The sequence below is a fragment of the Galleria mellonella genome, unplaced genomic scaffold (genome assembly GCF_026898425.1).
Source record: "Galleria mellonella isolate WM207_F2 unplaced genomic scaffold, CSIRO_AGI_GalMel_v1 utg9223, whole genome shotgun sequence".
Lineage (NCBI taxonomy): Eukaryota > Metazoa > Arthropoda > Insecta > Lepidoptera > Pyralidae > Galleria > Galleria mellonella.
Window position 1 is genome coordinate 28772 of NW_026442175.1, and position 26472 is coordinate 55243.

A 26472-nucleotide genomic window follows, 5' to 3' on the forward strand; every position below is an offset into this window, starting at 1 on the left:
TAATCAAAAATTGTGTTTTAAAGATCTCCTCTTATGTGTAGCCTGTAATTTTTTATTATAAAGTTCTCTTTCTCACTGGGAATCGACAGATTTGCCTTTATTTTATAGATAATCTATCCGGTTAAAAATATTGCAATAATTTGAAAGTAAAATATATTTTTGTTGCTATAAAATATTATTTATTTATATATTATATTAATATCTATTGTTAATTGTGGAGATTTGAACTTATTAATTAATTTTGAAATTATAGACAAATATACTTTTTCATACCTTTTTATAAAATTTGTGGAAGAATAGATTTGAATGTTTTAAAGCATATTTCGCAATAGGTATCTAATGTTGACGAATAAAAAAATAAAATTACTTTGTTCTGTATTTAACATTTTGAATAGTAGATATGTAATTAAACGAACGCAAATGAGGAGGTATCTACTTAATCCCCGGTCATCATAATTTAATCTTATAGTAATGATATTATCGCTACTACTTAGGTTTACCGACAAAGGCTTTAAAATATTAAAACAAGTTTAAATATATACGTGTTCTCGTTTAATTTTTTACAAGGGTTTTTATAAGCGGTTTTCTACCCGGCGCCGGCAGAACTTCACGTAAATCTGAGCGGGACTGAATGTCGTTGAACAGACAATCAGATGGCGCTCACATCTGATAAATAAAGAGGCAGTTACGCCAAAACAGAGGAAGATTGTAGGCTTTGATTAGGTCCTCGGTAGCATATTATATATGATATATAAAACTGTATAGGTATATACACATTTTCCTGATTGTATTTAGATATACACTTAAGGATTTTTATTTTCTTAACTCTATCATGTTCAGCAGTGTTAATTAAGGGAGGAAACGTTGGTGATGGTGATATGAATAAAATAAGATGTTCTATGTTAGATCGAATGACATTGTCTGAACAATAATGTCTTAACAACAAACGTCTAAGATACCGAAAGTTCAAATTTCAAACATTGACTGAACTTATAATTTATATTCTCTTACTTATTTGGATTAGTCGTATTGAGTATGGCAAGCTGAAACCCTTCTCTTCGTTTCGAAAAACTTTTCCTGTAATATAGACAGTATTATTTTTATATTTATAACGTAGGTATGAAAATATTTATAGTTTTTATAAAATATAAATATTTGCATGCCTATATCACTTAAGGTAATTGAACAGGTGCCAAATTGATTGTTTTGAGGATTTGTTCGGATTAATACCTGCTGCTGGTTTTCACTATCGTACAACCTGCCACAAACTAAAGTTCCATCCCATCTGGATAAATGGTGGTCCTCCACCGTACGTTTTTCAAGCCATTTTCATCCACGCACAATCATTGATTGGAATCAACTTCCAGCAGCAGTATTTCGGAACCGATACCACATCATAACTAAAGAAAAGAGCATATTTTTTTAAAAGGCTGGCAGCACGTCTGCCATGCCTTTGGTATTGTCAGTGATCATGAGCGGCGATGGTCACTTACCATCAGGTAAGCCGCATGCTAGTTTGCCCCCCCATGTTTTTTTTTTTCGTACCGTTTTTGCTGTTGTCCGCAGATGGCCTTTACAGCTTCACCGGGCGCGTACTACCATGTTATAAAAAAAACTTAGTACTACGTGGGCTTTGTTAATAATTTTAAGACTGTTTAATCCAAATAAACTTATTTAGTTTCATTTAAATAGATAGATATATTTTCACAAATGCACTGTGTAGTATTTTACCTTAGTAATTATTAATGTATTATGTGACGTGTGACTTTTGGCCGTAAACTTGACAGTGTGGGAGCAGCAAAATAATGGCCACCCACTTAGATTTGTGGTGACGCTTCTAATTGTCATACCAGTAGAACGTTAAGCTCAATGTCTGACAACATTTACGTATTACCTACACGTACATAATAATATAATAATAAGCAATTATGTTATTATTTCATAATATGGGGATGAATTTAAATTTGTATTTACTGTATACATATATACTGTATACAAATTCAGACTCTTAGATTTAGTATTTCGTAAAAATGATTCAATTAAAATAGCCTAGTTTTTAAATGACATGCTTTTGTAAAAATGATTTTTAATTTTTACACAAAATATTATTTTATTTATTATCAATACTGTAATTATCAGACTTTATATGTAAGAAAAATCTGGAGAAAATATTGCATTAGTCAAGATTTGACTGATCATTTAATGGAACGTTTTTTTTAATATTTTGCACTCAATCTTGTATATCATCCACTATAAATGGTAGTGAAGGTCACAGTTTTTATCATATCTTAAATTAACAACATAAACTTTATTTCCTAATAATTGTTCAAAAATTTTATAAAATTGAGAAATTAATATTTCAGATCATCTATTTTTTATTTCATGTTCTTGTCTTTAAAGAACTTCTAAAGATTATCATTTTTTTCTTTAGAAACAAGTGTTTATACGTAAAAATATGGGAAGTATACAAATAATATGCGAATATAAAAATAATATCATCATAATAAATCTAGGTTGAAATCTAGACTGCCTTGTGCTACGACACAGATTATACCTATACTTGTATCGTTAACTAACCTTATAGGATTGACTCATGGTCTTAATATTTAACTGAGTATTTTGTAGCACATTAGGCACGTTCTTCCAAATTTGCACCCAAGGATTGCCCACGCGCCATTTTTAGGGTTCTGTTAATTATTAATGTAATTTTGTGTTTTAATATTTTTACAAAAATATGTTAGTACATTGTTTTTTTTATACAACTATTGGTGGTAATCAGGTTTTTAAGCAGGTAAATGGCTATTAAGACTATAAACATATGCAACATCAGAAGTGCCATGCTCGTGTTTCAAAGAATATGTTATAGTTTTTAAGGAAAACCTAGCCAGAAAAATCATTGTTATATTGCTGTAGTAAAATCTAATTGTAAATATTATATGATAATAGTAACAGTAACTATCACTCTTTAAATATTTAATATATAATCATCACAGTTAAATATGAATGCTTGTGACAGCTCATGAATGCATGCAACATAATTATCACTCGTGCTTCATCAACCTTTGGGATATGAAGTCTCTCCAATCATAATATCTAATTTTGTTGCTATATCTCACCAACGGAATACGATATTTGTGAACATTTTTTCTGCTACTAATGTTTACAAGAAAGGTATTCACCTGACACTCGTAGTAAAAAATTCAATGAATATCGTGAACACACTGTATTTTGTAGTATCCTTTATACAATATTGGTCTTATTAGTATTATGTACTCGTTAATGTACAGTAAGAGATATAATTAAATTTTGTCATTAAAACAATATATAAATTATATTAAGTGTGGTACTCGATGGATATGAATGGTTTTATAAGTACGGTCATCGTCGGAGCGTGGCTTATGTCATGACTGTTCCTTATGAAGATTTGAAAGAGATTTGTGTTGAGCAATGTATGACTTAAATGATGATGATAATATATATAAACAAATAAATAGCTATACTTACAATGGCGTTTACATGTATTTTACATATTCGCTAATGTATGTATAAATATGCGGAACCCTATAACGTCATTGTTTTGAGAGTCAAATTCATTGTGTGCTGCGACATACTTTAACTACGCCTGTTGTAAACCATTTTAGGATTGCTACGGCAGCGCCATTGACCTTAAATTTTGACAGCTGTTGTTGTTCTCACCATGAATATTTACCCGAAGAATTTGCTAAGGTCTTTTAATAGGGTTGCCACATTAATTTGTTATAAAAATAAACTCTTTTTTTCCTAAAAATAATAAGTTTTTACATTTACTGAAGGGAGGAAGGAATTGTTAGTAATGCGGACTACCAGTCGCATTGCTAGCAATATATCCTATCGGGTCGACCTCCAGGTGGGCCCTCTGGAAACCGTCGTCCTAAATTCCAGATGTATTTATCACGATGGGCTCACTAACCTGTCTGTACATTGTTATCTTTCATCCCTCACTGGTGCCTCGCCAACATATACCGTTAGCGTAGGCGGGGTTACGATTCCATTATCATCCATAAATACTTACTGAAGGAATCAGGTACTTTAATAATTTCTATTGCAGTTCAAAAGCTTATCCATTTCAATCTGATCATCACTACAATAAAGTAAGTATTATTTTTGTCAAATATGCATTGACAACTTGACATACCTGAGTTTTATAATATGTAGTATGTCCCACACAATCGCATCAATCGCCTGGAACTCAATCTAGAACACCTTGTCTTATGAGGAATCATAAAATGAATAATCCAATTAATAATATATCAGAAACATGCTTCAAAAACAGAATATACTCTAACATGGAAGTAAGTTAATAAAATATAACTGTTAATTTCTCGGTTGATTTCAAATGTACCTAAATAATGACATAAGACACAAAAATAAGTATTGTGTGCCAGATTTCGTTGGTTCAATCTTCTATGTGGTTATTGACTAACCATTAGAATATTGAAACATCTTCAGAAACTTTTATAAGTATAAAATGGCACTTAGAAGTACTCGGCAACATCTCATAATAATTAATATTGGTTGGGCAAATAAATAAATGTTATTTGTTTAACCTACAATCTGTGAGAGGAAGGGATTGTTAGACATGCGGATTACCAGTACCATTGCTAGCAATATACGTATATACCCTGTCAGATCGACCTCCACGTGGTTCAGTTCCAGGTGTATTTATCACGATGGGCTAACTGACCTGCTTTTTCATTATCTAATATCTTCCCTCACTGGTGCGTCGCCAGTGTACACCGTTAGATCAGACGGGGTTATCACTCCATTATCATCCATAAAAAAACCTAGTATCTGTATATATAACCTAGTTATTAATTATACATTATGAAAAATGTTTTAAAAGTGTGATCAATATTTTTATAAAAATATTTCAGCCCTATTGTATAACAGCTTAATAATAGCGTATCAACTAAGACATCAAGCAAGGAGATTTAATAATACGATATCTATAATACTAACAACTGTTTTGTCATGTCATATATAATAAATTATGGCGAACAGTGCTTCTATTTTATTTTGTTGTTAAAGTAATTAACAAGTCAATGTTACTATGCCATACAACAGTTTTTTTTAAATGAATAAAAACGTAATGGATACCCGGGATGATGGCTTGCGCTGGTAGGGTACCAGTTCGAGATGTTGGATGAGATAGATGTTAGGTCTGCTGGATTTAATGACGTTTATTAGGACAGAGTGGAGGTTTATCTGACAAGCTATATTAACGGCAACTGCACTTTTGTTACCAATGTATAAATATGTGTGTAAAAATATATCTGTAATAGTTGGGTAGAGTATCTTTAGCTGTGACCGGTTTCAGCAGGTTTTTTTCGATTAGATCATAGAATGCATATTCTGTTACCAGAAGTAAACTTTATGAAAAGTTGTCTATATGGTAAGTTCTATCTTATCTACGACTTGCTTACATCTTCCAATTTAACTCTGTTATTACTAGGAATTGTGAATTCATATTTGGGACTTAAAGCGACGTAATTACAGGTAAACGTTCGTAAAAATAAAAATAGATTTGATTACAGGTAAATAATACCTAATTATTTATCTGTAATCAAATTTCGAATATGATTTTAAATACTATACTATACTAATACTATGACTTCGCTTTACAAGTAGTGATAATATACTAGTGATTTTTCCAGTGTTTTGTATATTGTTAATTCCACTTTTATTCTTTCAGGCAGAGTGTAATGCACATTAATAATATGTTTCCTAGTCTTTGAATAAAAAAACCTATTTAAAATGTGAACTTTGCTAGTGTCTTTAAGTAATCAACAACAATGTAATAATTATGGTTATTACGTGATTTGTATACTTAGACATAATAATGATTGCCGCTGAGGTTAGGCTCTATAAAACGCAGGATAATTATTATGAAATTAAATCTACGTGTTCTTTCCGTTGACAAACATTCTTTGTCTATTACAAATTTACATATATATATATATATATATATATATATATATATATATATATATATATATATATATATATATATATATATATATATATTTAATTACTGTTTTAATTTAATATTGTTAATTACGTTGCACCGTCAATTATTTTTTCTGTTATTTAAGTCCACAATCGATTTGTAGACAACGCTATATGGTGTTAAAGCCATCATTAACACTTTTTAGATGTATTAAAATCATATAGTTTATATTATATCAGTGAATCATACGAATACATAAAATACAGAAGTGTATTCTTATTAAAATATAGCAACAATTTTCTTTACGTTGTTTAAATATATAATAGATTTGTAGGTTTCGTGTATAATGTAAAAATACCATAACATTCATTGAAATGTTCAAAGGTTAAACGTTCTATTCATTACATACTATGCTTAAACACTTACGCATGCACGCTATCATTCTCGCTTTCATCAGCTGACCAAACATCTGTACAATACGCCAATAAATATCGTAATGTATATACAAGAGCAACCGAGTATTACGAAGTAGTTTTATACAAGGCAAGTTGCAAAAGAACTCGAGAATTTGCCAGAGGCTGTGTGTATCGGAACGTCTATCTAAGTGGTAATGACTTGGCAGTTACATACCATTTTAGTATTAGAATAAATTAATGACTCGTTATTTGCCTAATGACTTCAATTATTTGTACAGAAAGATGTGATTAATAGTTTTAAAATAAGACCTTATTGACGGCATCGTTCATGTTTTGCCGCTTATTGTGAAGTCTAATGGATTCGGTATATGTTTAAATAATGGAATAGTTTTTTTACTTCACTACCTACTGACGAAACAGGTAGAGTAATTTATATTTACTTATGTGAAGAAGATGTACATTTTTTTATTTTTTAAACATATTTTTTAGTGTATAGCAAAAAAATGTTCACTTATTTCGAATAATAAAAGTTTTAAGGATTTTATATAAGAGCTTAATATTGTAATATTTTGGAAATATTTTGGTATGAGACTCTCTCCGAAATCTTACTGTACGCTATTTTAGTATGAAGATTTGCTGCCGACGCCGAAGTATTCGATGGTTAATCGAAGCCCCCACTCCCAAATAATTATGCCAAATGCAAAGCTAGAGACAAAGTTTCTCCTCAGACTTTAAAGCTTGCCAATACGATTGAGAACTTAAGGTAGTTGATAATTGTTATATGTGCCGTCATTGAACCAAGTCAAAGGTATAAGTTGGTATCGAAGAATGAGTATTTCCTACCAATGAATGCAGTACTGACTCCTTCTGTGACCTAAAGTGTTTGTCTTCTTGACTAGATACCTCGTTTTTTTGTGACAACAGCTTGGCTTTTTTAATTTTTTTTTGGAATTGAATGTTGCAAGACCATTTTTCATCAGATGGGCCGTCAGCTTGTTTGCCATTCTAAGTTATATAAAAAAAAAATACATATTGACACCAAAGATTTTATGGAGAAATGTTTTTTGGAAAGGGTGAAGGATGTATTCTGTAAATGATGAAGTAAAGAGAATGTGGTTTTACCGTGGATATGGTGGTTTCAAAACCATGAAATAGGTGCAATAATTAACAAATCTATAATAAATATTCAGTTACAAGTAGGTATAATCTATTGCGATGTGACGTGTAGGAAGATGGTAAAAAAATTCTACCCACACGTGGTTTGGCAACCACATTATTATAGAGAGACAAAAATTATGTTTTTATGAAGAACCGTAATAGACTTATGAATATAAAGCAGTCTTAACTAATGTTGAATCATTGCATAATATTAAAAAAATCTTATTATAGAAAGACCATTAAAACTGTTAAAAATCTAAAGACAAAATTTATATCAAATAACTTTTTAATGTAGTGAATTAAACAATTTTTATTATTATTAACATTAGTACGTATTGAATACTTAGGAATTGTGTAAATTAAATGAAATAAATTTTATAAAGGAAACCATTTAAAATAAATATTTACATAACATATGCAGAGGCAGGTAGGAAACGTAAATTAAACGTTTTTATGCGATTGTATCACCTATAATCGCCATAATATATAGTTTCATTATAAGGATACGTACACATATGCAAGTAGATATTAGAGATCTGCAGTTTTTTTTAATAGATGACAATGGAGTGGTCACCCCGCCTGCGCTAACAGTATACACTGGTGGGGTACCAATAAGGGATGATAGGTGAGAAAGGCATGTCAGTTAGCCCATCGTGATGAATACACCGGGAATACTTGGAGGTCAATCTGATAGCGAATATTGCTAGCAATGGGACTGGTAGTCCACATTATTAATAATCCTTTCCGCCCCCAGAGTTCTGCAGTTATAAGTTTTTGTAGTTTCGGTGGCTTCACAAAAACTACTATGGTGACTGGAACACTATAAGAAATATAGGAATAGGCTTCTAGGAATATATATGTTCACTATTGTACTGTTCTATATCCCTATCTTCAGATTTTTCTTTTTGTATAGGTACGTACAATAAAGATTTTTAAATCAAAACTTTGCTTTTTCTTAAAATATGGCCTAAATATGTATTATACTCGTAGTAAGTCTAAAAAAAATTTTCGATAATTGCATTACGAAAATTAATGATAAGTAATGAAGGATTTCCTGGTAAGCCCCTCATTAGAGCATTTCATATAAGAGAAAATAGGATAATTACGATATTTTCTACACACAATTATGGTGATAATTAAACCTAGTCATCCGGTCGTTAGACTTGATTTTCTTTGGATTTATAGTACAACTTATAAGTATATCAATAAAATAAGTGATATAAAATATTTTTCTTATATACTATGTATTGAATTATCCAAAATCCAAAAGAACAAAACAATCTGTTTAATAAATTAAATATTATTATTTAATATGTTAACCAGTGACGTTCGTTTTGGCGACATAAATTATTTTTGCTATAAAAGTTTTTTTCTTAGAAATTTTTAGTATATTATTTTATGTTTTTTATATGCGTTATCAATGTATTTTTTTGAATTTAAAATTTTAAACTGATCATATTAGCAGACCTTCTATTAAAATTTCCATTAATGCATTGTAATGTATTGTATAATCTATATTTTATATAAATAATGTCCATAAAGATTCATATTTTAAATCGTTTCATCAAAACCTTTGATATTTAAAAGCTCACATTTAATAAAAAGGAGATTGGTGATTGACGCCTACATATCATATTTATATAGTCTGAATCTGTATTGATTTTTTAAGTATGTACGTAAATGTTTTTAGCGTTACAAAACTTTGTGTAAGATACATATTATCAGGCACATTTTCATCAAAAAATATCGAAGTGGCAGTAAAATCTGTATTAAAATACATCAACAATTAGTTTAGAAGAAGTAAGTCCTGAAAAAGACTCAGACAGCGAAAACAAAAGAAATAACAGTTCCATGACTATAATGATACCACGAATAACTAAGTAAAAAAAAAAAAATCAATTTTAAAAATAATGTGTTAAAAGTGTTTTTAATGCCCTAAAATATTATTTCTTTTAAACATTATCTGACAAATAGAATAAGCTTTTTTTACTTATATCATAAAAGGTATTTCAAAGTAGGCATTCTACTTGAACAAAGTAATGTTGTTAATAATCATGTTCCTACGTGGATATTTTTATATTCCGTACCCATAGACTAGAAGATATAATCTGGTCGCATTAGAGGTAGGTACCTCCCATAATTTATTATTCCTTATTAAATAGAGACCACGTGTATTTTAAATTGCAAATGAAATGTACTCTCAAGCTTATCGTTTAGCTACAGTCCATCAAGAGTGGCATATTGTTCATTTGTAGGACTCATAAAAGGGGCACAACAAATAATGTAATTTTACACAGTCAGAAATTCTCTGCTATCATACATTGTGATTCCCAGGAATTCATTCCTCCTGATATATCATATACCGTAATTGGCATATACATATGTTGAAGATTGGTATCTTTGTAGAAAATAATAAAATGTGTTAGTAAATGCGGCTTATGCGGACCAACTGAGGTGAATTTTAAAAAGTGTACCTAGCTAAATTTCAACTTCGTAATAATAATAATTCCTTATTTATTAATTGCATGATGAGAGAACTGACTGTACTTTATCCTTACCATTCTTTTTTTACCTATTATTAAACATAAGTTTATATAATTTTTAATGGACTTTTCTGTTCATGCACCACAGTTTCTGAGACTCTTGACTTCTCTCTCAGACAATATAAGGTTTTATACATTACATAACTGTTACTTATATAGACACGTTATTAAAAAAAAAGAAACTTAAAAAAAAACAGAATATCTAAGTACATATTTTTTGTGCGTATGTTATAACTTCGCCAATTCGATTTCTATAATTCTTCGACCGATTGAGTTTACGTTTGACTTTATCTCACATTAATTCTCTAATAATTTAAATCACTGCTATTAAACAAAAGCTTAAATTACTATTTATATAAATATTTAACAAATATTAAATATAAATTTGTGTATTGAAAAAGTAATAATGTACGGATAATTTTTGATTTATAAATTATTTCGTACAGAGTCAATTTACTGGTCACGATATTGCCGTATAATGATAAAATTATAGAATTTCAAGAGCGTTACATAACAGCGTGTGGTAGAAAAGACATAAAGTGGCAATTCGTTTGCAGATAGCACGACTTATGTGTATACAAATGTGAATACTGATTTTAAAGAGATACCGACGAGCGCGACCGTTTTGTAGCCATGAACTCTAAAGAAATTGTGTAATATGACGCAAATTAAATAACACGTTCAGAGATTGAAGCCATTTAGAATTATATCTTTTGCCTATGTATTTTAAGTATATTTTGTTAAGAAAAGTAATATTTCTTAAACGTGAAATAATGTTATTATTTATAGGTATGAGATATTTTAGTAATATACCTGCTACTTAATATTGACATATGAGAATTTATCGCTTTATTAGAATTTTTAATATAAAAGCTACACAAGAATATTGTTTTCTATATAGGACATTGAAAGATAAATATTTTTATATTATTTTTATTTTATAAAAAGACATTTTTTTAGAATGCGCTGTATGTCTTAATATATAAAATCTCCGTGTCATAATGTTCGTTCACGCTATTTTTCGAAATTGCTGAATCGATTTTAATGACATTTTGTATTTATATGTTATATGAATAAACAAATTATGAATTACGAAAATAAAATTTTATAAATATGTATTGTTTGTTCCAACTTGAGAGATTGGATAGTTGTTATCACGATAAGACAAAATGGACCCGGTAAGTGGAGATAGAAGGCAAAACAACCTTTGGTGCAGACAGCTAGTATAAATCTGTAAAGAACACAAGATATAGAAATATAGGCAATTTAATTATATACCGTATTACCTTACGAGGAATCCTTAATACCTTATATGTGTATGCATTTAGCATAAGGTCTTCTCAGGCAGGAAGCTATGTTTATAGTACCGTATTAACATAAGAATCTATTCGAATGCCAGCGCGGTGGACGTTCGCAGCCAGATTATGACATAGGCGGTAATGTTTATGCGAATATCGCCTACACCTTATTGGCATGCATCTGGGGCCGGAGATAAATGAGGGCGATGCGGCCGGTTCACCCACCGACCACCGCTGTACCTGGTGACTTGATCTTTCAAGGTGCTCGGGTACCACGCACATAAATAGCAGCGTCGGCTATACTGCAGTATTTTTCCGTACCCTTTATTGTGAAAGATGTTTTTGATATAATGTTAATTTTTATGTAACTTGAAATGAAGATCAGGCAAGGCACGAAATGGAAAGTGCATAAAGATAACATCATCAATAAACTTGAACATAACCACATATATTTATTTATTTTTTATGCACATATATTGTGCACAAGTCAGACTTAATACTAAAATTATTCTCTCCCTTAGGGAAGAGACACTTCCCTAAGGAATTAATAAAATGTATGTAGTACGTATACACTCTGGCCTCTAAGATACTGAAGAGTACAGCTCATATTTCTGACAGCTTAGGTGTTGTCTCCTTATCCGATTAGTTTCTTCGCAATATCCCACCGCTGAACATGCAAGTACATTGCTTAGCTGCTGAAATGTCAATGAGAAAGTGGTATCCACTTTTATGACTTATTAAAAATTTTTACTGGTAATTTTATGAGAATTTATTTTTAAATTGAAAAAAATAAGTTAAATACATAATGTTCGACAATTTAGCAAAAAAAAAAAAAAAACAATCTCATAAAATACGGATAAATAGGGACCGACAGTCAAGTCCAGATAGTAAAAGTGTGTATTTTGTTTTTCTAAATACGTTTGTGTTTAACATAACGCGTTTACTTGCATGAATGTTATTATTTATGTTTATGTTTAGTCAAGTAGCTTAACGTACGAGTATAATTATTTACTTTTGACTTAGTTCAATGTTAATACGTATTATCAACATTTGATTAAAAAAAATAATAACTGTGTAGTTATTTTTGACGATTATCAATATTAAATATAAATATTAAAGTTAGTTTTATTAAATTTTTCAAATTATAAATATATCAGTTACTTAAGTCATGTTTTGAAGGGTATGCAATACTATTATCATTATACATTAAGAGCCTTTGTATACAAGAACGACGATCAGAAACAGGACGATAGAAATTAGTATATTTAATTCATCTATTCTTATGCCAGAACACTAAAGTGCATCACCCTCACTTTATTAGTAGTAGTGCTAGTATTAAAAACTTATTAAAAGAAATCAGTGTTGATAAATATAATCTATTCAAATAATAAAATACAAGTATGTAAATAAATAAATATTCTTATTGTAACTAGTATGTCTGTTCGTGCATAAAAATTCATGTATTCATAATGACAATTCACTGTATAAAGACATTCTTAGTCATTATTTATGAATAGAGGAAATCTTGTAGATATTTATTCTTAGTGATGATTCTTTATTTACATATCGCCATTAAGTTTAATATCTCATTAACACGCAGAAACTAAGGACTGGCATGAGATTAAAAATGTGCAAGATGACTTCATGAACGCGAAGTTATCAAAGTATTTTTAAATCGAAAACCTGTTTTAAAAAGACGAAGATCGTTTTATTCTCTGATAATAAATTTTTGTATTTTGTACCTAATGCTACGGATAAACGAGTATGCAAAATATATGGACAGTAATTAGATTACATTACAACAAAAATTCATGCGAATATTATATATTTACTGAGTACAAAAATGGAGTAGTTTGTTAATTTTATTGAATTTTGAGTGTAAATTGATTATTGTTGTATTTATGTTGCTTCTCTCATGCATTAGAACTATAAAAATTTGCTTAAATTTCCTTAAAGTCAATATCGGAATTGGGAATCATGGATTTTTTATCCTTTATTATAAAATACTTTATGCACATAAAAATAATTAATATATGTTATTATCTGACGCCTTATTTTTTATTTGTTTCCATATGTATGCTACTTAGGAAAGAAGAGTTGTTACATTATAAAAACAGGTAAATATAGATCATAGATCATATAATATATGACATCCTTTTGGATACCATTCAGGATTCTAGATGTTTGATTAAATTTGATGTTATGATTGGATAAGTACATGAGCAGCATTATGGATTAGTAGAATACATTATGACGTTCATGCTAAGCTTGTAGCGTCAATTTCAAGGAATATTTTATTCTGGAATATAATTTTATACTCATCTGCGAATGTTTAATGTTAAATGCAGTAGAAATATATCTGTATATGTATAGAAACAAGTGTGGAAGTGCTAAAACTACTGCTATAAAAATAATATAAATACCATATTAATGTGGTCCGTCAAAGGTTGCGTCTACGCAGTTTTCCATGTAGATCCTTGCCCCCACTCCTGCATGCACGCGGTGAGGTTTCCGCGGCACGCTATGTCACAGTGCTCCTATCACGGTCGCCACCGCGCGCGCTCGATCGATCCCCTCAACCGATCAATATTCGACACCCGATATATTTTACATCCTTTTCTGAATGAAAAGTTTACTAAAAATCCATGAAGTGTCATATATAGTGCTTTAAACGTAATTACAATCCATATTACATCCAATTATCATAGATCTGTGATTGAAACACGTGTTTTATGTGACAGTATTCACGAAGTGTTTATTCTGTTTGTGTTATTTATTAGCCTATCAGGCTTGTATTGCTTTTAGAAATAGTGGTGAGTAATTTTCGATATTTTTATAGCTTATGACTGTTTAGAAACAATAGTATGTAATTAATTTCCCGGTAGTTGTCGTCATTTAATTATTTGTTGTTGTTGTGTATGTAATTATTGCTTATATGTATAACAACAACATGGATATATTATTTACAACGTAATAACAGTACAGTACAAAAGTACATTTAGATACTTAAACGATGTAGAGTCAAAATATTTCTGTATTCTTACGTAAACAACATGTTACCTATAATTTTCATTTACACTGTACATTTTTTACTTCAGGAAATTAATTCCGGTCTGTGTATACTTTGTAGACATGTAGGTATGTTAGATTATAAGTTAAATGATTATATAAAGTGAAATTGAAATCTTTAGCATACTTTTAAGAAAGCGTTTTGTGAATAAAACCAAACATTTTTCTAAAAATACAGTCATGAGTCTAAGAGATAAAAAAAATTATGTCTTATACTAATTTAGCTGCCATACGCGTCATGTTAGTAAATATCGAAGGTTGTTATAGTAAGTATGTAAGGTTAATATGGACTGTTATTCTTTTAGGATACATGTTTTGCTTCACTGGTAGGATAAAACACCAGCCTATAAATAGTGCTAAGGATTTAAATTTAACACTGTATAATGGAATACTAATTTAAATATTGATTAAATACAATTATGCTGTAATGAACCGAATGCTTTTGGAATAAGTTTTCTGGAAAGGTTTCCTCTAGTAACTATAATATGCTGATCTTGCAAAAGGGCGTTTGATAGTTTTTTCAGGGTCGGGTATGTGTATGGAAGTTTCTGTATTGAAAGTATTGAAAGCGTAGGTGGCAATCAAACGGGCTGTATGCTTGTTTGAATCATTACTGAAAAAAAAATATATATAATTTAATTTAATACTGAATACATTTAAATTTACATAATGAACATAACGAAATATAAATACTATTTCATAAATTGGAGGTCGTCCTATGTGTATCTGCACGGGGCCACTTAAAACCTTTTTTTCTTTATAAAAGAGAATCAAGACATTAAAAATAAATTGTATTATTCTAATCATGAATAGATAGATATTTAAAACTAGAATAATAAAGTAATATAAACGATAAAGTGGAAACAAACGTAACACAAATTTGTTAGACAAAATTCAGTTTCAACTGAATAATTTATAGGGCGTAATATTCATATGTAATAGTCGTATGCATGTAGGTATCCTACAGGTAATCAGGTATGTACTCGTACCTGTAGTAAAATGTACAATTACTACATTTATATCTAAGTATTAGTAGAGTTCAAATATTGTTGTAATTAATATTCAGAGTTATTAATAGGTATATAAATAATAAAATGAGGGAGATAAATAAATGTCCAATATAGTTTTTCTATTATTAAAAAAATTCTTCGATTCAATGAACAAGAAATTAATAAGGTAAATAGGTAAAGGATTAGTAAATTTTTAATGAACCATTTACAGGTAGATAGGATGATATATTGCATTTATTTAAAAAGTTATTATAACTGTTTATATCTCAGTATACAAAGTTAGATTCAGGAAAAATATTACGTCTATTAAGTTTTTATAAAAATCAAATAAGTATACAAATAACTCTATTAATAATTGCGACATCAAGGATATTAGTTATATCTATAAAATAGTATTTATTCTTTTTAGAATATTTGTTCCTTATTTCATATTTTAATCTTGATAGATCCACAATTCAATCATTCCTGTTACAGTTCTTCCCTCTTCTTCTGTATATATATATATATATATACTCATTCGTTGGCCCTGCTGCACTATTTTTAGCACGTCATTCTACCCATTGCGTTTATCTGCACACGGTCACTCACTATTCGAGAACCCTTCTTTTCCTCAATATACCTGCAATAAATATGGTTGCTATGAACTGTCAAAAATAAATTTTACAGTCTGGCCATTAGTGATTTCATCACGTCTACTTGTTCTTGATATTATAATAGAAGTTAAATATTTCTATGCGTATTGTTCGACTGATCTATAAAAGACAATATGACGCAATAAAATAAACAAATATTGTCCGGTATATCAATAAGGTAACCTACCTATAGATTGTCAATGACATAATTTGGTCGATGGATGTAAATATAGTGTCCAATGACGCATGTAGGTGTCATGCCAGATTGTGTTTAGCTGATATAGTGGAGGCGCGATTATGCGAAACAGTAGACATTACCATAACGCGTGCATACAAACCTGTGACTTAGTCGTTGATATGGAAATGCAGGTCGTTTTTAAGTTTATTTATTAATTTATTTATTTAACTTTAATGCAAATAGATAATTACAGCATAAAAAAGCCAAAGAAGGAAGTTCTTAATTATAGTGCACTAGCTGTTTCCCGCGTGTATAAAGTATCTTGTGTTAAGTTAGGAGTTAACCTACGCGTGTATCAAATTTCACATAAATATGTTCAGCTGTTTAAATGTGTTTGAATAATAAACATCAAAATTTCTTTACAGACCTAAAATAGAATTGTGTATTAAATAAATACATATAAATCTGTGTAATATACTGTTTTGTATTATTTTTAAGTGGTGCAATAAAGAATAAATATATAAATAAATAACTGCAATGTAAAAAGTGAACTTTAATTGTTTTTAACCGACTTGAAAAAAGGAGTTCTCAATGATAATACATTCGTTATAATTACATTAATTAGATGTACGAAGGAAAATTGAAATGCACATGGATTAAATGGCTGCTTTTTGCCTAAATCTATAAAATGTGAAGTTGTTGTTAAATTGTTAAAGTTAATGACAACGCAATCAATATTTAAAAAATATTACATCAAATATGAGTGCAATGTAGAGTAATCACATCTTAGATTAGACTTTAAATTTGAAAAGTGAATATTATCATTGACTGAGAAAAACAGCTAACAATATATTTTATATGCGATATTTCCTTATTAAACGTTATTGTCTATTAACTTCTATACCGATATTACTTTCACATAATATAATATACCAGATGTATTTAAAACGGTAAAACTTCGTCCTACTACCTGAGTATGACGTGGAATCAATATTTTTCATTTAGCATATTCTATAAATTATTTTGTTGTCAAAATTATTTTAATAAAAAGATTTTTTTTCTATTATTATTAGTTAGTATTTAGTTCAATTCTATGTACTAAATAATCCGTTTAATCGTAAGTTAGTAATATCAATACATCTTTACAAATTGCAATAATTGAAACATTCAGATTCATACAAGTATGATCTGTCCTCTATCAAGGTTCGCTTCACAAAAATATAGTTTCCTAATTTCAATGACTGCTTAATAATACTAGTAGGATAATACTGTTGCCAAAATTAGGGAACGACGTTTTTGTGATGATAGAGGTCAATCTATAGTTATTGAATACTTCAGTTTTAAATAATATAAACAGCGATTTAAAAGGCAGATAGGTAAACAACCATTACTTTGACTAGTTTAAGAATTTGCATCGTTAATATAGCTATTTCAATTAATAAATAATACCAACATAGGAGTAAATTTTACTGATTACATAAAGAAAAATTAGAATAAATTCATAAATTATCGCGCGATAAAATAAATAAGTAGGCGACTTATTTTTAAGCGAGATCATCGCTTTAAAACCACTCCGTTATTTCGTTATTTGTAGTGTTTAATAACTTACAATCACGCCGGATTTCGTGACCTAGAGATACGCAGGATGTGTACGAAACAAGCTGATCAACCATGTATAAATATTCGAGCTAATTCATTGTTCACAATTAGTCATCGATTTGTTGATGTCACAAAAGTGAATTATAATTAATTAAATTGAATTTTAGACAACTTATTATAAAAAAAAAAATATTATCTATTATTAATTTAAGATCGTTTTGTCTATAAATCACGCAAGTTTACAGCTATGTTTTGATTTAGAGTTATTTAATACACTGTTACAATATTTATTGAAGTTGTTAATACGCTTATCAAAAGTATTAGGGTTATTAAGAATACTGTTAGTACCTAACTGTTGTTGAGTTGTTTAAAATACTGATGGTAACTATTGGAAGTTATTTAAAATATCGTTAGTAACTATGGGGTTGTTTAATACACTGTTAGTTACTATTACAATTGTATAATACACTGACAATAACTGTTATTCAATACATTATTAATTTGAAAATTGGTAATGGTTTAGATAGTTTTAACCATAGTAGAAATCACGGCGTTACTAAACTAGACTTAAAAGGAAAACCGTGCACACACGTGTTAAAATTTAATTTGATTTAAATCAAGCTGTCAATCAAGACGTAAGAATCGTGACGAGCAGTGGCGAGTTTTAAATGTAACAAGAAGACTCTGAACCATTGACTACTGCATTGTCACTGAAAAATATAAAAGATAACAACAGTTTAAAGATGTACGGAATAATAGCCTGGTTCCTTTAATTAAGAAAAATAATGCTATATATTTTAAAAATTCTTACACTTATGGTAAGCACTTATAAAAAAGAGATCTCTACGTCAATTACAGTAATGTAGCTCAAACTATCAGAAATTTGCCTGTCAAAGCTCATAAAAAATAATTTATTTATTATCTATGTACTCTTACGAAGCTGGGGTGGATTGTTAGTATAATAAGATGTCTTTTTATTTATTATTAATAGTATATTAATTATTAGTATAAAAATAAAATAAATAAATAAATAAATATGTCATTTAATATTTTTTTACATAAAAATTCACTTCAATTTTGACAATTTTAGTAAGAGTATATTAAGTAAAATGTTCTATTAAACAAAGAAAGATTAAAGTCAATACATATTCGAATTTAGAACATCCTTCTTTTCGATGTTAGCTAAATATAATTAATATAAAACGATCTAAGTAGATTATAATTTAATTAGCTCTAAGAAGCCGTGATTATTAAGAACCATAGCGATGCAGAGGGAGACTTTGTGCAAAAGTCATCTGCAGATGGCTGTACCGCAATCATGCAGCGTTTACCCCAAAATCGAATTTGATACGGTCTTTTATTAATTCTATGGTGCCTCTAAAATCTCTGCGCCCCCAGGCGCCGCCCGACCGCCCCGTTCCCCTACTACGGTTACCACATTTCAATAGACGGACCATCAACATATTTGCAAATTCAAGTTGCAAAAAAAATATTTTACAACGTGATTTTAAACCACATTGGGGTTTGTGATGTTACACTTACGTTATAATGTAACTATATTCTCCATGAATTAATTAATAAAAAGTATGTTTATTTATTTTGTCTGCTCTTTGTTAGTGGTGTAATTTGATGTAGTTAGGTTTTAATATCATTCATAATTATATCAACCGTTACCTATTCACTGCTAAACATAAGCCTCCCCCATAAGAGGGATTTTGCCAATTGTTGCCATGCTAGGCAGTCAGGATAGCAACCGCAGATGGGCTTTGATGTTGATGTTTTAAGAGGGATGCTGTTGTCATTCCTCGAATATTGTTCCCTTAGTCGCCTCTTACGAGACCCACGGGAAAAGAAGGGAAAAATATAATATCAATGTATGATATTAGTAATTTGTGTATTGTAATTTGTATATAATTATACATAATTTCTATATAATTACAATAAATAAACACGGTATAGTAATAGCACATTTGAAAGAACTTACATTGTGTTAGTAAATTTAATATAGAATATGAACAATTTAGTATTGACAAACATGTGCGTACAATGAAAGTTAGATACTACAAAAACCAATAATTAATGGTATATATTTATTACGTTTGTTCGCAAGTATTATTAATATTATATATAAAATATTTGTTTTAAGTTGGAAACTCCAAAATGTGTATAAAAAATTACATCAATATGTTCTAACTGTAACTATTAAGTTAAAGATTTTTATACTCGAAAGAGTTTATCAATGGGTTTATTCTTTAGTTTCATGCATAAAATTTTTGTTAAGATTAAATTATTTTTATGGAACACAATTTTAAATTATATTAATGCAAGTATTTAATAATAAAAAGATAATAATTAAATTCTATATTGTTTTGGGAATAAAATGTGGGTAGTTCGATAACATTATTACCGACATTATAAGTGAACTCTTATTTCATTATGATATCTACGTCTTAGCTCGGTAATTATTTGGCTGGTGTATTGGCTGACAAAAAATGGACACAAAACATGAGTAGAGGCGTTATTATATTAGATTGAAGTATAATGACAGGCGCTGTTTGTCAGTGCTGCGCCTACGCACGCTTTTGTGAACTTTTGAATTATTATTGTTCGGTATTCAAAATTATTTGTTACAGTACATTAGAGCATTGATCTTTTTATGAGTCAAGTTCAGAATTATTTTTATATTAGCTTTTATCAGCGATTTCTTCTTTGTGACTGAAATATTATTCATTGACCGTGATAAAAAGCAAGCTCACTTAACACTCACAAAATAAATTTAACACTCAGCCAATTAACCTATTTTTTATTTGTACTACTATTAGGAATTGGCAGACTGTCTTATAGCTAGGCTAATACAGATATCGACTATTTATTCTATTTTGTCATAAAACACCAATTTCAATCGTGACCAAACCAATTATTTTGATTTAAAAACTAAAAATCTGAATCCATTTTGATAAAATTGCTAGGTGACCAATCTGAAAGCATATTATTATTATGTTACACTTTATTGCACCAAGTAAAAAGAGAAATAACAAATATAGTAAATATTAATGAGAAGTGATACAAAAGGCGGCCTTATCGCTAAGCAATCTCTTCCAGACAACCTTATGTCCTATAGCATAATCTTTTAGATAAGAAAATATTTTCCAAATTAGGTTAGGTTAAAAATACAAGCAAATTTAGAAGCTCTTTCTTTTTTTAATTACATATTATCTCGTTATTTCATTATTTGTTTATTTACATTTTTATTATCTTTAATTTAAACAAACTATATGTATTCTATACACATTGTGCATGATATTGTGCATATAGCGACTAGACCGTAGCATCCAGTGTTAGCAAAAAATAGTCTGCACATAGCATACTTAAAAAATGTACTAACAAAAAAATTAAATACCATGTACCTAACTGAAATAACGACACGTCGCGTCGAAGAGGCTCCAACAAAAAATACAATAAGTCGTAGTCATGTAGGTGCCTAGTACTGTTAATATTAATTAGATTCATTCCTCGAATTGGTTTTCTAATTATATTATTCGATTTTGGTTAAAGATCGCGATACAATACATGTGGCGTTGTTGGTATTAAAATATTTTACTGATACTGGTATAGTTGGCGATTAAGCAAACATTTACTGTGTTTATTGCTATTTATTTATTTATTTACACTTTATTGCACCAAGTAAAAAGAGAAATAACAAATACAGTAAATATTAATGAGAAGTGATACAAAAGGCGGCCTTATCGCTAAGCAATCTCTTCCAGACAACCTTTGGGTAGAGGACATTGAGAAAAAGACAAAGAGTAGGTGGCGCACTATTATATAAATATTATCATATACAAACATATATAAATACATACATACATATATACACATACATATATAATATATACACAATTAAATATATACATAACATACATACATACATACACATACATATATAATATATACACAATTAAATATATACATAACATACACATACTTAACAGCATACATACAACAGAAAAAAATGATGAAGGAAAACGAAGAGAGAACACAGGAAAATAGTACTAAAGTGAGAGGTAGTAAGATTTAACAGAGGTTTTGAAGCTAGTAAGAGTTTGAGCGCACCGAATAGGTAGGTAGTGAGTTCCATAGACGAACTGCCTGAACAGTAAAGGATCTAGAATAAAAGGAAGAAGAATGAGTGGGAAATTTAAGTCGGAGGTTATTGACACTGCGTAAAGTATGATCATTAGCCTCACTGAGAAACAAGAATCGGTCTTTTAGATAATCAGGAGCAGCAGGATTAAAAAGGATTGTGTAAAGAAGAGACAGGATATGCAGATTACGACGAAAACGGATAGAGAGCCACTTGAATTGAGTACGAAATTGAGAAATGTGATCATATTTGCGAAGACCAAATATGAAGCGGATACATAAATTTTGGAGACGCTCAAGCTTGTTTAATTATCGGTGAGGTCTAAATAACATGAGTCGGCATAATCAAGAATGGGTAGGAGTAAGGTGTGTGCGAGCGCAATTTTGGTGTTAACTGGGAGGAAATTACGTAGTCTATTTAAGGCAAAAGTTGCAGCAAACATTTTTTTACTGACCTCCGAGATTTGTGGAGACCATGACAAATTGCTATCTAAACGTAGTTAGATTCTATATATTATAAAAGTTATGTACGTTTTTTTTTAAAACGTAAACATACGTAATTAGGTTCAATAAATATTTTGTGTGGGCAAGTGTAACTTATAACTCATATTTTGTCGACTTTATTTTTTTAAAAGCATAGATGACAGAAAAGTTAAATACAAACTCCAATATGTTTTTTTTTGTAATATATGTATTTATTTCTACCACGAAGGGAACAAACAGGCATAGAACCCGTCTGATGGTAAACGTTCACTGTAGCTTATTGACGCCTGCAACATTTTTTTTGATGGGTGAAAATGGTGTGGTAACCCCGCCTGCGCTAACGGGATACGCTGGCGGAGCACCAGTGAAGGGTAATAGATGAGAATGAACACAGGCCAGTTAGCCCATCATGATGATTTCATCAGGAATTAATCATGATAGTTTCCAAGGAGAATCGCGAGGAGGTCAACCTGGTTAGGTATATTGCTAGCAATGGGATTCACAGTCTCCATTACTAACAATCCCTTTCCCCCTGACGCCTGCAACATTAGGAATGTCACGTATGAATTGTCGACCCTGAAGAGACCTTAATACAACCTTTACGAAGAACCCCATACTGCAGTATCTAGAAAAAACCTCAGCAGGAAGCTTATTTCAAAACCTGATAATTATAGTTATCATATTAAAAAGGTATGAAATTATTTTGTACATAAATATGTTAGTTTGAAAAAAAAAAAACTGTTAAGTTTCTTGCTGGTTCTTAGTAGACAACAATAAACTGCACTCTGTGTTAGAATTTAAAAAAGTGTCATATATAGACGAATGTATTATTGAACAAGGAAATATTTCATTGTCTACGAGTAACTTCTAAGTATTTGTAAAATAGATAACTCTGAGTAGTAAAAAACGTGGACAGGATTTGTTATTCATATCCGTGCTTGATAAGCAATAGTTTTCTTAGAAAATTTGTCACTCGCCGACGTGTATTTAGTTACCGGTTTTAAAACTTGACTGTGATGCTTGAATAGTGTGGATTAATATATGAATATATAAGAAAATACTTCAGAATTGTAATTTATTTACATTTTAACGGCCGTTGACAAACAATGTAAAGATGCAATCAGTCGCAGATGATTTTAAAAGTACTTTCCAACTTAGGTAATTCGTTTTAATTATTAGTTTTCAGGGTTTACGTTAGGTTGTATTTTTTTTACCAAAATAATCGATGAATTTTATTTCATTATTTAAATAAACAACTTTTTATCATCGTACGGCTCACCATCTGCAGGGAGTTCACCCTCATACCCTACAGAGTAGGGTCGCGTACAACGCGGTTTTAGAGTTGTTTTCTCCCACGAACACTCAGGTTATGAAATGAGCTCCCTGTCGAGGTGTCCTCAAGAGACTACAGCATGGGGCTCTTCAAAAGGGGGATATAGAAGTTTCTTCAGTGTCGGTAACACGCGCGAAATACCTCTGGTATTGCAGGCGTTCATAGGATACAGTAACCACTTACTATCAGGGTGGGCTGATTGCTCTTTGCCGCCTCAGTGGTATAAAAAAACAAATCATTATAAACGATAAGTGATCACTCTTTACTGCTGTTCAGTAAGCTCCTTTCAAGCATACAGGGTCGATCTCATTACATTTTGTTGCAATTTTTCAAAATAAAGACACGTAGGAAGGCTCTATACGATTCGAACCCTTGACCTAGGTAAATTTGCATATTTAGATACATTCATTTTAGATGTTCCTCTAATAAACACAGTAAACATTTCGATTAGTCAACAACTTTTAGCTGTTATTTACGATAACAATTAAGGCCAGTTCGCACTGGGACGGTAAGGCCGTAGCGGTATTGGTGTACCGTTTACAATTGGTGTAATAAAAACATGCAGATACGGAAATATTATACCAATATTAAACGGTAAAATAGTTTATATCGTATAGTAGATAATTAGTACAAGGAAAGGAAATGTTGCGATTCAAAACGTTATTTAATTCTTAGATCTAAAAAAAAAAAATTTATGTCGTTTCAAAATTATACCATAGCCTTTTTATATAATAATGAAGTTGGTAATCTGAGCGAAAGTCTTAAAAACTTTGTCATTGTGTCACTGATTCGAAGACAAATATATGTAGCCTATTTACCCTGCAGTAGCAGTAAACCTCGCAGGGCGGTAAGAATAAGAGATAGTTTTACGTTTTGTCTAGCAAAGGATAATAATTTTAGTTGATCCCGATTAATTTGTTTTAAGTTAATTCAAACAAAATTTTTATTAGATACAAATTTAGATATTCGAAAAATAACTAGTCTAGTTCTAAAAATAACTAGTTAATGTCATTATCATTGAAGTGTCAGCAATAAAAAGATCGTGACGTTAGTTTTACGTTGATATTGTAACATATATTCGAACAAGTACACTTACCGTATAAAAATTCTAATTTTGGGTATCGCTTACCTTGCAAAATTGAACATGGAGGTCAATCAACTGCAATAAAACAGTTGCGGTCAAATGGTAGTATATTGATGTATAAATATTAAACAGATGACTGTTTTTCTTTTAACAAAGCATTGTTTTGTCTTCATTGACGTGGGTTAAGGTTTTTGAATAAATAGGTATGTACTTGATCTCTGTAGAATATTATATTGTACCTGTAATTGAGAAATTCAATACTTTTGTGTTGTATTAGCCAAGGTCATAAAATTTTAAAATTTCAAATAGAAGACTTTTAAACAATTGTTTTATAATCTTTGTTATTTAAAAATTTATAAACGTAACACGGTTTATCACTATATTCGTTGAAATGTATAGTATAAAACTCAGAATTTATTATTTTTATAAAGTACATAATAAATATTTTTTGTATTGATAAAGAGGAGAGGCAATGTTTGTGAAAAATAACATCTATTTTTATCCGGCCCGATGACGGATGTCTGAAATATGAAAAGAATGTTCCAATTTAAAATTCATTCGCGCAATTAAATTTAATAACCAAGTTATTTAGTGTAATGTCGGTAAATTGCGGTTTATTCTACAAACATGAGAGCAGTTGTCAAATAAAGATGTGCTTTGTGGTTTTGGAATGTAATCAAAACATGGCATAGTTGTAACTACAGGTAATTATAATAAATACAAACGATATGCATAACTGGCAGGTATTTGGGGTTTATTAGAAACATTTTGATGATGTAACTAATAGTGTACTTAATAGATACGCGTCTATCAGCTTTATTGTATTTGGCCTATAGACTATTATTGTATGTAGAATGGGGAATATTTATTAGTTGGTATAAACAGTTTCACATAAAAAGTATATAAAACATTGTATGTGAGTATTCTTATATTAAAGTAAAAAAAATAAGCAATTATTTTTGCTTCTGTATATGAAATATAGCAGAATTATTTATACAAAATTGGTTATACTGGTAAGAAAGAGTTCAAACTTTTTGATAACAACAATTTTATATCCATTTGACTAGATATCTTTACTAACAACTGTTATGAAACTTCATAAGATTTGCAACTTCAGTTCGAACTTCATTCATTGAAATATTGCAGGAACATAAAACGGATGTACTCTTAGCATTTTTCTGATTTAATTAAAAAATTAGAAATATTATAACTATGACGAGTCTTTGTATAACTTTTAACAGAATCGTGATACGTGTAATATGAATATTTGAATTTAGGTACATATCAACTATTATTAGGACTTACTGTAAGAATTAACTTTACTTACAAATAGAATTTAGGTGCTATTAATATATATTTGTACAAAAACTTTTTATACAATGATTACATTTCGAATTTGTATTAATTTTATAGTGGATTTACAATTCGAAATGTTATATCAGAAATATTTTATGATTTTGAATTTGAAACGATTGATTTGCTATTATAGAATTAATCATAAATTTAGAATTTTATTATTCTTCTATGACAAGTATCTATA

At 29.7% G+C, this 26472-nt stretch overlaps 1 protein-coding gene across 1 annotated transcript in view; it reads left to right on the plus strand.

Annotated features, from left to right (window-relative positions):
• Nucleotides 1-13922: 13922 nt before the first annotated feature.
• The window catches only part of LOC113520850 (uncharacterized), a 150668-nt gene continuing 138118 nt past the window's right edge, over nucleotides 13923-26472 (plus strand). The window contains exon 1 of the mRNA XM_026906274.3: nucleotides 13923-14214. The gene's annotated coding sequence lies outside the window, so the exon portion shown is untranslated. The remainder of the gene's footprint in view (nucleotides 14215-26472) is intronic.